The sequence below is a fragment of the Ziziphus jujuba genome, chromosome 11 (assembly GCF_031755915.1).
Source record: "Ziziphus jujuba cultivar Dongzao chromosome 11, ASM3175591v1".
Classification (NCBI taxonomy): domain Eukaryota; kingdom Viridiplantae; phylum Streptophyta; class Magnoliopsida; order Rosales; family Rhamnaceae; genus Ziziphus; species Ziziphus jujuba.
This window is the reverse complement of record NC_083389.1, coordinates 1,936,581-1,945,737: the sequence shown is the minus strand read 5'-3', so window position 1 is coordinate 1,945,737 and position 9,157 is coordinate 1,936,581. Positions and strand designations below refer to the sequence as shown.

At 34.4% G+C, this 9,157-nt stretch overlaps 3 pseudogenes; 2 read left to right on the top strand and 1 right to left on the bottom strand.

Annotated features, from left to right (window-relative positions):
• Positions 1 to 3,102: 3,102 nt before the first annotated feature.
• Positions 3,103 to 4,359, bottom strand: LOC132799898 (ATP synthase subunit beta, chloroplastic-like; annotated as a pseudogene).
• Positions 4,360 to 5,322: 963 nt separating this feature from the next.
• LOC125419219 (ribulose bisphosphate carboxylase large chain-like) lies at positions 5,323 to 6,475 on the top strand (annotated as a pseudogene).
• A 90-nt stretch (positions 6,476 to 6,565) lies between these two features.
• Positions 6,566 to 8,234, top strand: LOC132799848 (acetyl-coenzyme A carboxylase carboxyl transferase subunit beta, chloroplastic-like; annotated as a pseudogene).
• Positions 8,235 to 9,157: the final 923 nt, after the last annotated feature.

Genomic DNA, 9,157 nt, shown 5'->3' with positions numbered 1-9,157 from the left:
TATCTCATGCGAAAAGAATTTGTGATTCATACGGATCATGAATCTTTGAAGCATATTAAACATCAAGGGAAGCTCAATCGAAGGCATGCCAAGTGGATTGAATTTATTGAGACCTTTCCATATGTGATCTGTTACAAGAAAGGTAAAGGAAATGTGGTTACCGATGCATTATCCCGAATGTATGTTCTCTTTTCAACTTTAGATGATGATTGCTTGGTTTCGAACAATTAAAGGAACTTTATGAGCATGATAATGACTTTGAAGAAATATTTAGATCCTGTTTGAAACATGGATTTAATAAATTTTACATATTTAAAGGATATTTGCTTAGGGAAAACAAACTTTGTGTGCCTAATTAGAGCATTAGGGAGTTACAGGTCGGGAAGGTCATGGGGGTGGTTTAATGGGTCATTTTGGTGTTTTTAAAACTTTATCCTTACTTTAAGAACATTTTTATTGGCCTAACATGAAGATGGATGTTGAGAAAATATGTGAAAGATGCTTGAAATGCTGAAAGACCAAGTCCACATTGAAACCGCATGGGTTGTGCCATCCTTTGCCGATTCTTTCTTATCCTTGGGTAGATTTGTCTATGGATTTTATTCTTGGTTTGCCTAGGTCAATGACATGTAAGGATTCAATTTTTTTTGTTGTGGATAGATTTTTTAAGATGACACATTTTATTATATGTAATAAAACTGACGATGCATCTAATGTCGCTAATTTATTTTTCAAAGAAATTGTGAGATTGCATGAAATGCCTAGAACTATTGTTTCAAATAGGGATGCTAAGTTCTTAACTTATTTTTGGAAAACTTTGTAGGCTAATTTAGGTACTAAGCTTTTATTTTCAACTACTTGTCATCCACAAACCAATGGACAAACCGAAGTAGTGAATATAACTTTGTCTTCATTGTTAAGAGCATGAATTAGAAGAAATTTGAGAACTTAGGAGGAACGTTTGCCACATGTTGAATTTGCTTATAATAGATCTTTGCATCCTGTGACTAAATTTACTCCTTTTGAAATTGTTTATGGGTTTAATCCTTTGACTCCATTAGATTTAACACATTTACCTTTAAGTGAATGTGCTAACTTAGATGGAAAACAAAAAGCTGATTTTGTGAAGCAGATTCATTAAAAGACTAAGGCAAAAATTGAGAGGAGGACTAAGTAATATGCAAGGAATGCTAATCAAGGCTGAAAAAAATTGTCTTTGAACTTGGAGATTGGGTTTGGTTGCACCTAAGAAAGGAGAGGTTTCCCGAGCAAAGGAAGTCCAGGCTTATGCCGCTTGGAGATGGACCTTTTCAAGTTTCAGAGCGAATAAATGACAATGCTTACAAACTTGATTTGCCGGGTGAATATAATGTTAGTGCTACATTTGTCTCCTTTTCTTGTAGGAGATGATTTTGATTTGAAGGCAAATCCTTTTCAAGAGGAGGAGAATGATGCGAATCTGCCTGTGCCCACATAACTGACAACCCGCTGGGGTGCTGACCCGATACGGATGAAGACTGGGCTGATCACTAGGGTTCAAGCTAAGAGGTTTAGGAAAAAACTTGCTGCCTTTTTCCAAGGAGTAATTCATACTTAAGAGGGCTTATCCATACCCGAATATCCAAGACCTGTTTTGAGCATACAAGTGGTGGAAGCTGATACGGACTTGGGTAGCAGTTTTGGTGCATTTATGGAGTCTGAGCAGCATGAAATAGTTCCATGCTTCATGGATTCAATACATATGTCTAAGAGGTCATGGAATCAAATCAAGGCAGGTTCAAAGGCATCCAAAAAGGGGTTGTGCGCACAACTTGACAATTTGGCCGGTTTTGCTGTATGACCTGTTGGCTTTACTGTATTTTGCTGAGTTGGCTTTTGTTTTAGGAAATTACCTTTACTTTTGGTTTTTATTTATTTATTTGCTGGACAAATAAGTTTAGAAAAGTTACTAGTTTATTATTCTCATTGTAAATTAATTAATTCATAATTCAAAATAAATGAATTAATTAATTAAAATTAGTATAGAAAAGGAGAGAGAAAATTCGGCCATGCTAGTTTCCTAATCCTATTGGCTGGTTTTCCCTTTTATTTTTAGGGTTTTATTTTGTTTTCTTTTAGTCTATAAAAGGGCTTTTTTTTTTAGGAGGAGCACACCATTAATAATATTAGAATTTATTTTGTGAGATTAAATTTCTCTTTGTTGTTTTGAGTACCTAAAACATCATTAGTGAATGAATGTTTTAGTTTGACTTATCAATAGGATATCCAGCATCTATTGTGGCATCTTCATCATACCAAGGTTTCTAATCACAGGTTGGTTAGGGGTCAAGGTGACCATTAGAACTTGAACATAACTAAATCCGAGCTATTATAATACGGGGTTTAGGCCCAGGTCATCCTAGGTTCGTATCAAATTTCTTGTCAAGATGAATATTACATGATCCAACATCATATCTCTTTGATTTGTTTGATTGGTATTGCTTATAAACAATATTCCATTTATAATCTATCAATATGATAGGTCACACTTTTTTCTCTTTGTGATGATAGATGACCTACTTAACTCAGTGGTTATAGTATTGCTTTCATACGGCGGGAATCATTGGTTCAAATCCAATGGTAGGTAGAACTTGTTTGATACCAGCATGAATAGTCCTTAATGCATTTTATACACCTTATTTTGCTTATTCGGACCCACCACCTAGTTATGATATCACATTGATAGCCTCTCATAATGTCCTAGCTCGTCTGAGAGTGAGATTTGCTTCAATTGTTAGTTTCTTGCCTTCAGCTTTACTCCAGTTAGCTTATGCTATTTCAACTGTTTGTTGAGCTTATTGTGGATCAATGTCACTGCCCGTCTCCTCATCATTTACTATAACAGTGATCTCATTATTGCCTATTCTAGCAAAACCACCCATCAAAGCCAACACTAACCATTGGTCATTAAGCCGTATTCTCAAAATATCGATATCTACAGTTGTAGCAATAAGCGCGTGGTTTGGCAATACGCCGATTTATCGACTATTAGTAGATAAAATGTTTCTTTCACTTTCAAAGCCCAAATAATTCATTTCGGGGTCAGTACACAAAGATTTAAGGTCATTTTTTCAATTTGCTCTCCATTTCTAAGTTCATAGCCTTTGCAGTAGCTTCATCGATATCACTTTCCAAATAAAAAGCCTGTTCAGGGAGACCATCTAATTCGCCAGAAAGGATTAATTTAAATCCTCTAATTGTTTCTACTAGACCAACATATTTCCCAGATGAATCGTTAAATACTTTTCCTACGAAAAAGGGTTGTGATAGGAAACGCTCAATTTTTTGTGCTCTTGCTATGGTTAAGCGATCTTCTTCGAATAATTCATCCAACCCAAGGATAACTATAATGTCCTGAAGTTCTTCGTAATGTTGTAAAGTTTGTTTAACTCTTTGCATAGTTTTATAATGTTCTTCACCAACGATCCGACGTTGGAGCATAGTTGACATTGAATCTAAAGGATCTACTACTAGATAGATACCTTTGCAGCCAATCCTTTTAATAGCATGGTAGTAGCATCTAAATGTGCAAATGTTGTGGTTGGAGCAGGATCGGTCAAATTGTCCATGGGTACATAAACTGCTTGAATGGAAGTTATAGACCCCTCTTTGGTAGAAGTAATTCTTTCTTGTAAAGAACCCATTTCGGTACTAAGAGTGGGTTGATATCCCACATCGGAGGGCATTATACCCAGCAAGGCTAATACTTCAGATCTCGCTTGGACAAAATGAAAGATATTGTCAATAAATAGAAGTATGTCTTGTTCATTAACATCTCAAAAATATTCTACCTAATTAGGGCAGTTAAACCAACTCCCATACGAGCTTTCGGTAGTTCATTCATTTGATTGTAGACTAGAGCTACTTTTGATTTTGAAATATTTTTTTCATTAATTACTCCAGATTCTTTCATTTCCATGTAAAGCTCATTGCCTTCACGAGTACGTTCACCTACTCCGCCAAATACGAATATGCCCCCATGACCTTTGGCAATGTTGATCAATTCCATAATGAGTACTATTTTGCCCACTTTTGCTCCCCCGAATAGTCCTATTTTTCCTCCATGGCGATAAGGGGCTAAAAGATCTACTACTTTAATTCTTGTCTCAAAATTTGATAATTTTGTATCTAACTATATAAAGGCAGGCACAGATCTATGAATAGGAGATGTTGTGCGAGTATCTATAGGACTAAATTATCAACAGGCACCCCAAGCAAGTTGAAAATTCACCCTAGCGTCGCTCCACCAACTAGAACACTTAGAGGAGCTCTTGTGTCAGTCACTTCCATTATTCTCGTTAGATCGTCTATAGCACTCATAGCTACTGCTCTAACTCGAATATTTCCTAATAATTACTGTACTTCACAAGTCACATTAATTTTTTGACCAATAATATCTTAGCCTTTAACTACTAGAGCATTGTAAATATTAGGCATCTTGCCCGGTGGAAAAGCTACATCCAATACTGGACCAATGATTTGAGCAATACGCCCCAGGTTGTTTTTTTCAACTATGGGAACCCCAAGACCAGAAGTAGTAGCATTGATTCTCATAATAAAATAAAAAGATGTTGAAATTTTTTGCGAAAATTATTGAAATAAAAAATAAATGTTCACTTGACTTTGTTGGGGCCGTCCAACCGATTGCAATCTAATTGTTTACTTATTCAATTTCAATGAGTGATTTTTCAAGTTCAACCAAAATCCATTTTCAAAATATCAAGTATATGAATAAAAATCTTCAGAAAGTCTTTCATTTGCCTATCATTACAAACAATATGAACCATATTATCTATGGAATTCGAGCCCGGACTCTATTCTATTTATGATTCCTTTTTTCTATCTCATCGGCCCTTGTTTCATGTCCTATTTCCTATTTCAACATATTAATTTATGCCTAGCCTATTATTTATTATATTATTTGTTATATTAATATTATATTTCTTTTTTATACCTATACCCTTTATTTATATTCATGAATGAATTCTACATACTTTTACATCTAGGATTTACATATACAACATATATTACTGTCAAGAGTGAATTTCTTAGATATTTCGATTAAAAAAAGATAAAAGATTAGAAACTTAGAAAAACAAATAGTGGGTTGCGCCATACATATGAAAGAGTATACAATAATGATGTATTTGGCGAATTAAATACCACAGTCTAATAATGAATCGTTCTGATTAGTTGATAAATTTGTGAAAGATTCTTATTGAAAGTTTCATTAACTCCTAATTCATGTCGAATAGACCTTCGTATTGCGAGAATTCTTAATTCATGAGTTGTAAGGAACGACTTATGTCACCATAAACAGAGACTAAAGTAAGTGTTGGATTCAAAGTCGGTGTTAAAGATTATAAATTGACTTATTACACTTCTGACTATGAAACCAAAGATACTGATATCTTAGCAGCGTTTCAAGTAACTCCTTAACCTGGAGTTCCACTTAAGGAAGCAGGGGCTGCAGTAGCTACTGAATCTTCTATTGGTACATGGTCAACTCTATCGACTGACGGGCTTACTAGTCTTGATCGCTACAAAGGTTCATGCTACGGCCTTGAGCCTGCTGTTGGAGATGAAAATCAATATATTGCTTATGTAGCTTACCCCTTAGACCTTTTTGAAGAAGGTTCTATTACTAACATGTTTACTTCCGTTGTGGATAATGTTTTTGGGTTCAAGGCCCTACGCACTCTACATTTGGAGGATTTGCCAATCCCTCCTTCTTATACTAAAAATTTCCAATGACCGCCTCATGGCATATAGGTTGAAAAAGATAAATTGAATAAGTATGGCTGCCCCCTATTGGGATGTACTATTAAACCTAAATTGGGGTTATCTGCTAAGAATTATGGCAGAGCAGTTTATGAATGTCTTCGCGGTGGACTTGATTTTACCAAAGATGATGAGAACTTGAATTCCCAACCATTTATGCATTGGAGAGACCGTTTCTTATTTTGTGCTGAAGCCATTTATAAAGCACAGGCTGAAACTGGTGAAAGCAAAGTGCATTACTTGAATGCTACTGCAGGCACATGAAAAGAAATGATTAAAATGATTGTATTTGCCAGAGAATTGGGAGTTCCTATTATAATGCACAATTACTTAACAGGGGGATTCACTGCAAATACTAGCTTGGCTCATTATTGCCGAGATAATGGTCTACTTCTTGACATCCACCGTGCAATGCATGCAGTTATTGATAGATGGAAAAATCATGGTATGCACTTTCATGTACTAGCTAAAGCATTATGTCTATTTGGTGGAGATCATATATATTCATGCTGGTACTATAGTAGGTAAACTTGAAGGGGAAAGAGACATCACTTTAGGCTTTGTTGATTTACTAGGTGATGATTTTATTTAAAAAGATCAAAGCTACGGTATTTATTTCATGCAAGATTGGGTCCTTCTACTAGGTGTTATTTGATTATAAATTCTAATCGGAATATTCAAATGATTTTTATCAAATGACTATTCATCTATCATATTTTCATGTAAATAGGGGCAAGAAAGCTCTATGGAAAAATATCAGTTTGATTTGATGTTGTTTAGGAAGGGGTTAGAGTACAGGTGTGGGTTAAGTAAATCAATGGATAGTTTTGGTGGTCCTATTGAAAATGAAGACACCAGTGTAAATAAAGATCCGATTATAAATCATATGAATAAAAAAATCCCTAATGGGATTGAGAGTAATAATTATAGGTACAGTAATGTTGATCATTTAGTTGGTGTTAGGAGGTACATTTGAAATTTGTTATCTAATCAAACTTTTTTTCTTTCGGGATAGTAATAGGGACCATTACTCCATATATTTTGATATTGAAAATTGAATTTTTGAGACTGACACCGATCGTTCTTTTCTAAGTGCACCCAAAAATTCTTTGTATAGTTATCAAAATTCTAATTATCCAAATAGTGTATCTAAGAGTGACAATCCTCATTATTATTGTTACATGTATGATACTAAATGTAGTTTGAATAATCACATTACTAGTTGCATTGACAGTTATCTTCATTCTCAAATCAGTACTGATTGTTATATTTTAAGTAGTGCTGTAAATTCCAATGATAGTTACATTCACAGCGAAAGCAATAAGAGTAGTAAAAGCGAGAGTTCCAGTATACGAACTAGTACAAATGATAATGCAAAAACTCTAAGAAAATGAGAGTTCGAGAGAGCTCTAACTGAAATAAGAAAAACAGAAAGGGATTTAGAGAGAGCTCTAACTCAACTAAAAGAAAACAAATTAAAATTAAATAAAATTTTAATAGAAAACAAATTAAAGAAAGCTCTAGCTGAAATAAGAGAAGGAAAAAATGATTTAGCATTTTCTCTAAATCAAATACAAATAAGAAATAGAAAAAGTGATTTAGAGATAACTAAAAAATACAAATATTTGTGGGTGCAATGCAAAAATTGTTATGGATTAAATTATAAGAAATTTTTTAAATTTCAAATGAATATTTATGAACATTGTGGACTTCATTTGAACATGACTAGTTTAGATAGAATCAAAATTCGGTTGATCCAAGTGGTTAGAAGCCTTTGGATGAAGGCATGGTTTCTAGGGATCCCAAAAAGTTTCATTCGCGGGAGGAACCTTATAAAGATCGTATTGATTTTAATCAAAAAACGACAGGATTAACTTATGCTGTTCAAATAGGCATAGGTTGACTAAATGGTATTCCTGTAGCAATCGAGATTATGGATTTTCAGTTTATGAGGGGTAGTATGGGATCGGTAGTGGGTGAGAAAATCACACGTTTGATCGAACATGCTACCAATAATTTTTTACCTCTTATTCTATTGTGTGCTTCAGAAGGAGCACGTATGCAAGAAGGAAGTTTGAGGTTGATGCAAATGGCTAAAATATCCACTGCATTATATTATTATCAATCAAATAATAAGTTATTCTATGTGTCATTCCTTTCATCTCCTACTACGGGTGGGGTGACAGCTAGTTTTGGTATGTTTGGAGATATCATTATTGACGAACCAAATGCCTACGTTGCCTTTGCGGGTAAAAGAGTAATTGAACAAACATTGAATAAGACAGTACCCGAGGGTGCACAAGCGGCTAACTATTTATTCCATAAAGGCTCCAATCGTACCACGTAATCCTTTCAAAGGCATTCTGAGTGAGTTATTTCAGCTCCATGCTTTGTTTCTTTTGAATCAAAAAGTGAAATCAAAAATAAAATTAAGGAGAGCCATATATCCTTATCCTTAATTTAATATTTAATAAATTATTTAATTTAATAAATTCAAAAATTTATTACTTGTTTTAAATATATTACTTGTTTTGTGGTAACCAATTAGTTATTTAGTTTATAGGAAGTAAAGTCAAAATTCCAAGATTGGATTTTTCTTTGGTAACATAAGATTAAATTGGAAAAATAATTATGTGGATACTTTTTTTTATTGATAGCCCTGATTACTGATCAATGTTGGGGTGAGAAGGTTATGACCAAGAGCAAGCTAGCTTGAAGTGTTAGCAACAAGCAAGCTTTTGGTGATGCTCTTGGGAATGGTTGTGTGTGAGTTGTGTTTCTAGGTTTTGGTTATGGTGTTTTCTGGTTTTTAGGGTTCCTAGAGTGTTCTAAGGTGTTGAAGAAGAGATAAGAAGAAGGGGACCACGTTGCTTTTGAAAAATGAGGCTTAAATGTGTAGCCATTTCATTCATTTTACAATATAAGCTTGAAATTACAACTAGTTCACACATGCCAAGCATGTGAGCTTACAAAATGAGGAAAGTATTTGAAATTTAAAAAGTAAAATGGTCAACACCTAAATTTTCATACACAAAAGAGTCAAAAACCAGCTGCAACATGTCTATTCCAAATATAGTCAAAAGTGGCACATGGTTTGAACTAAGTTCCTATTGTTTAACTAGTTTGGGTAAACAACCAAACTAGCTTCACCTACTTAGTTCCCCTTTGTATCTGCTTATGAAACTTGGTTTGAAGCATCCTTGGTCATCAATAAATATTGTTCCAAGAGCTAGGAAAGTTCGGGAACCGGATCATGGGCCAAACAGCTCCAAAACTGACCCATACTCTGCATACTGGGCCCATCAGATACAGCAATCTGTTTGGAATAGAAAATGGA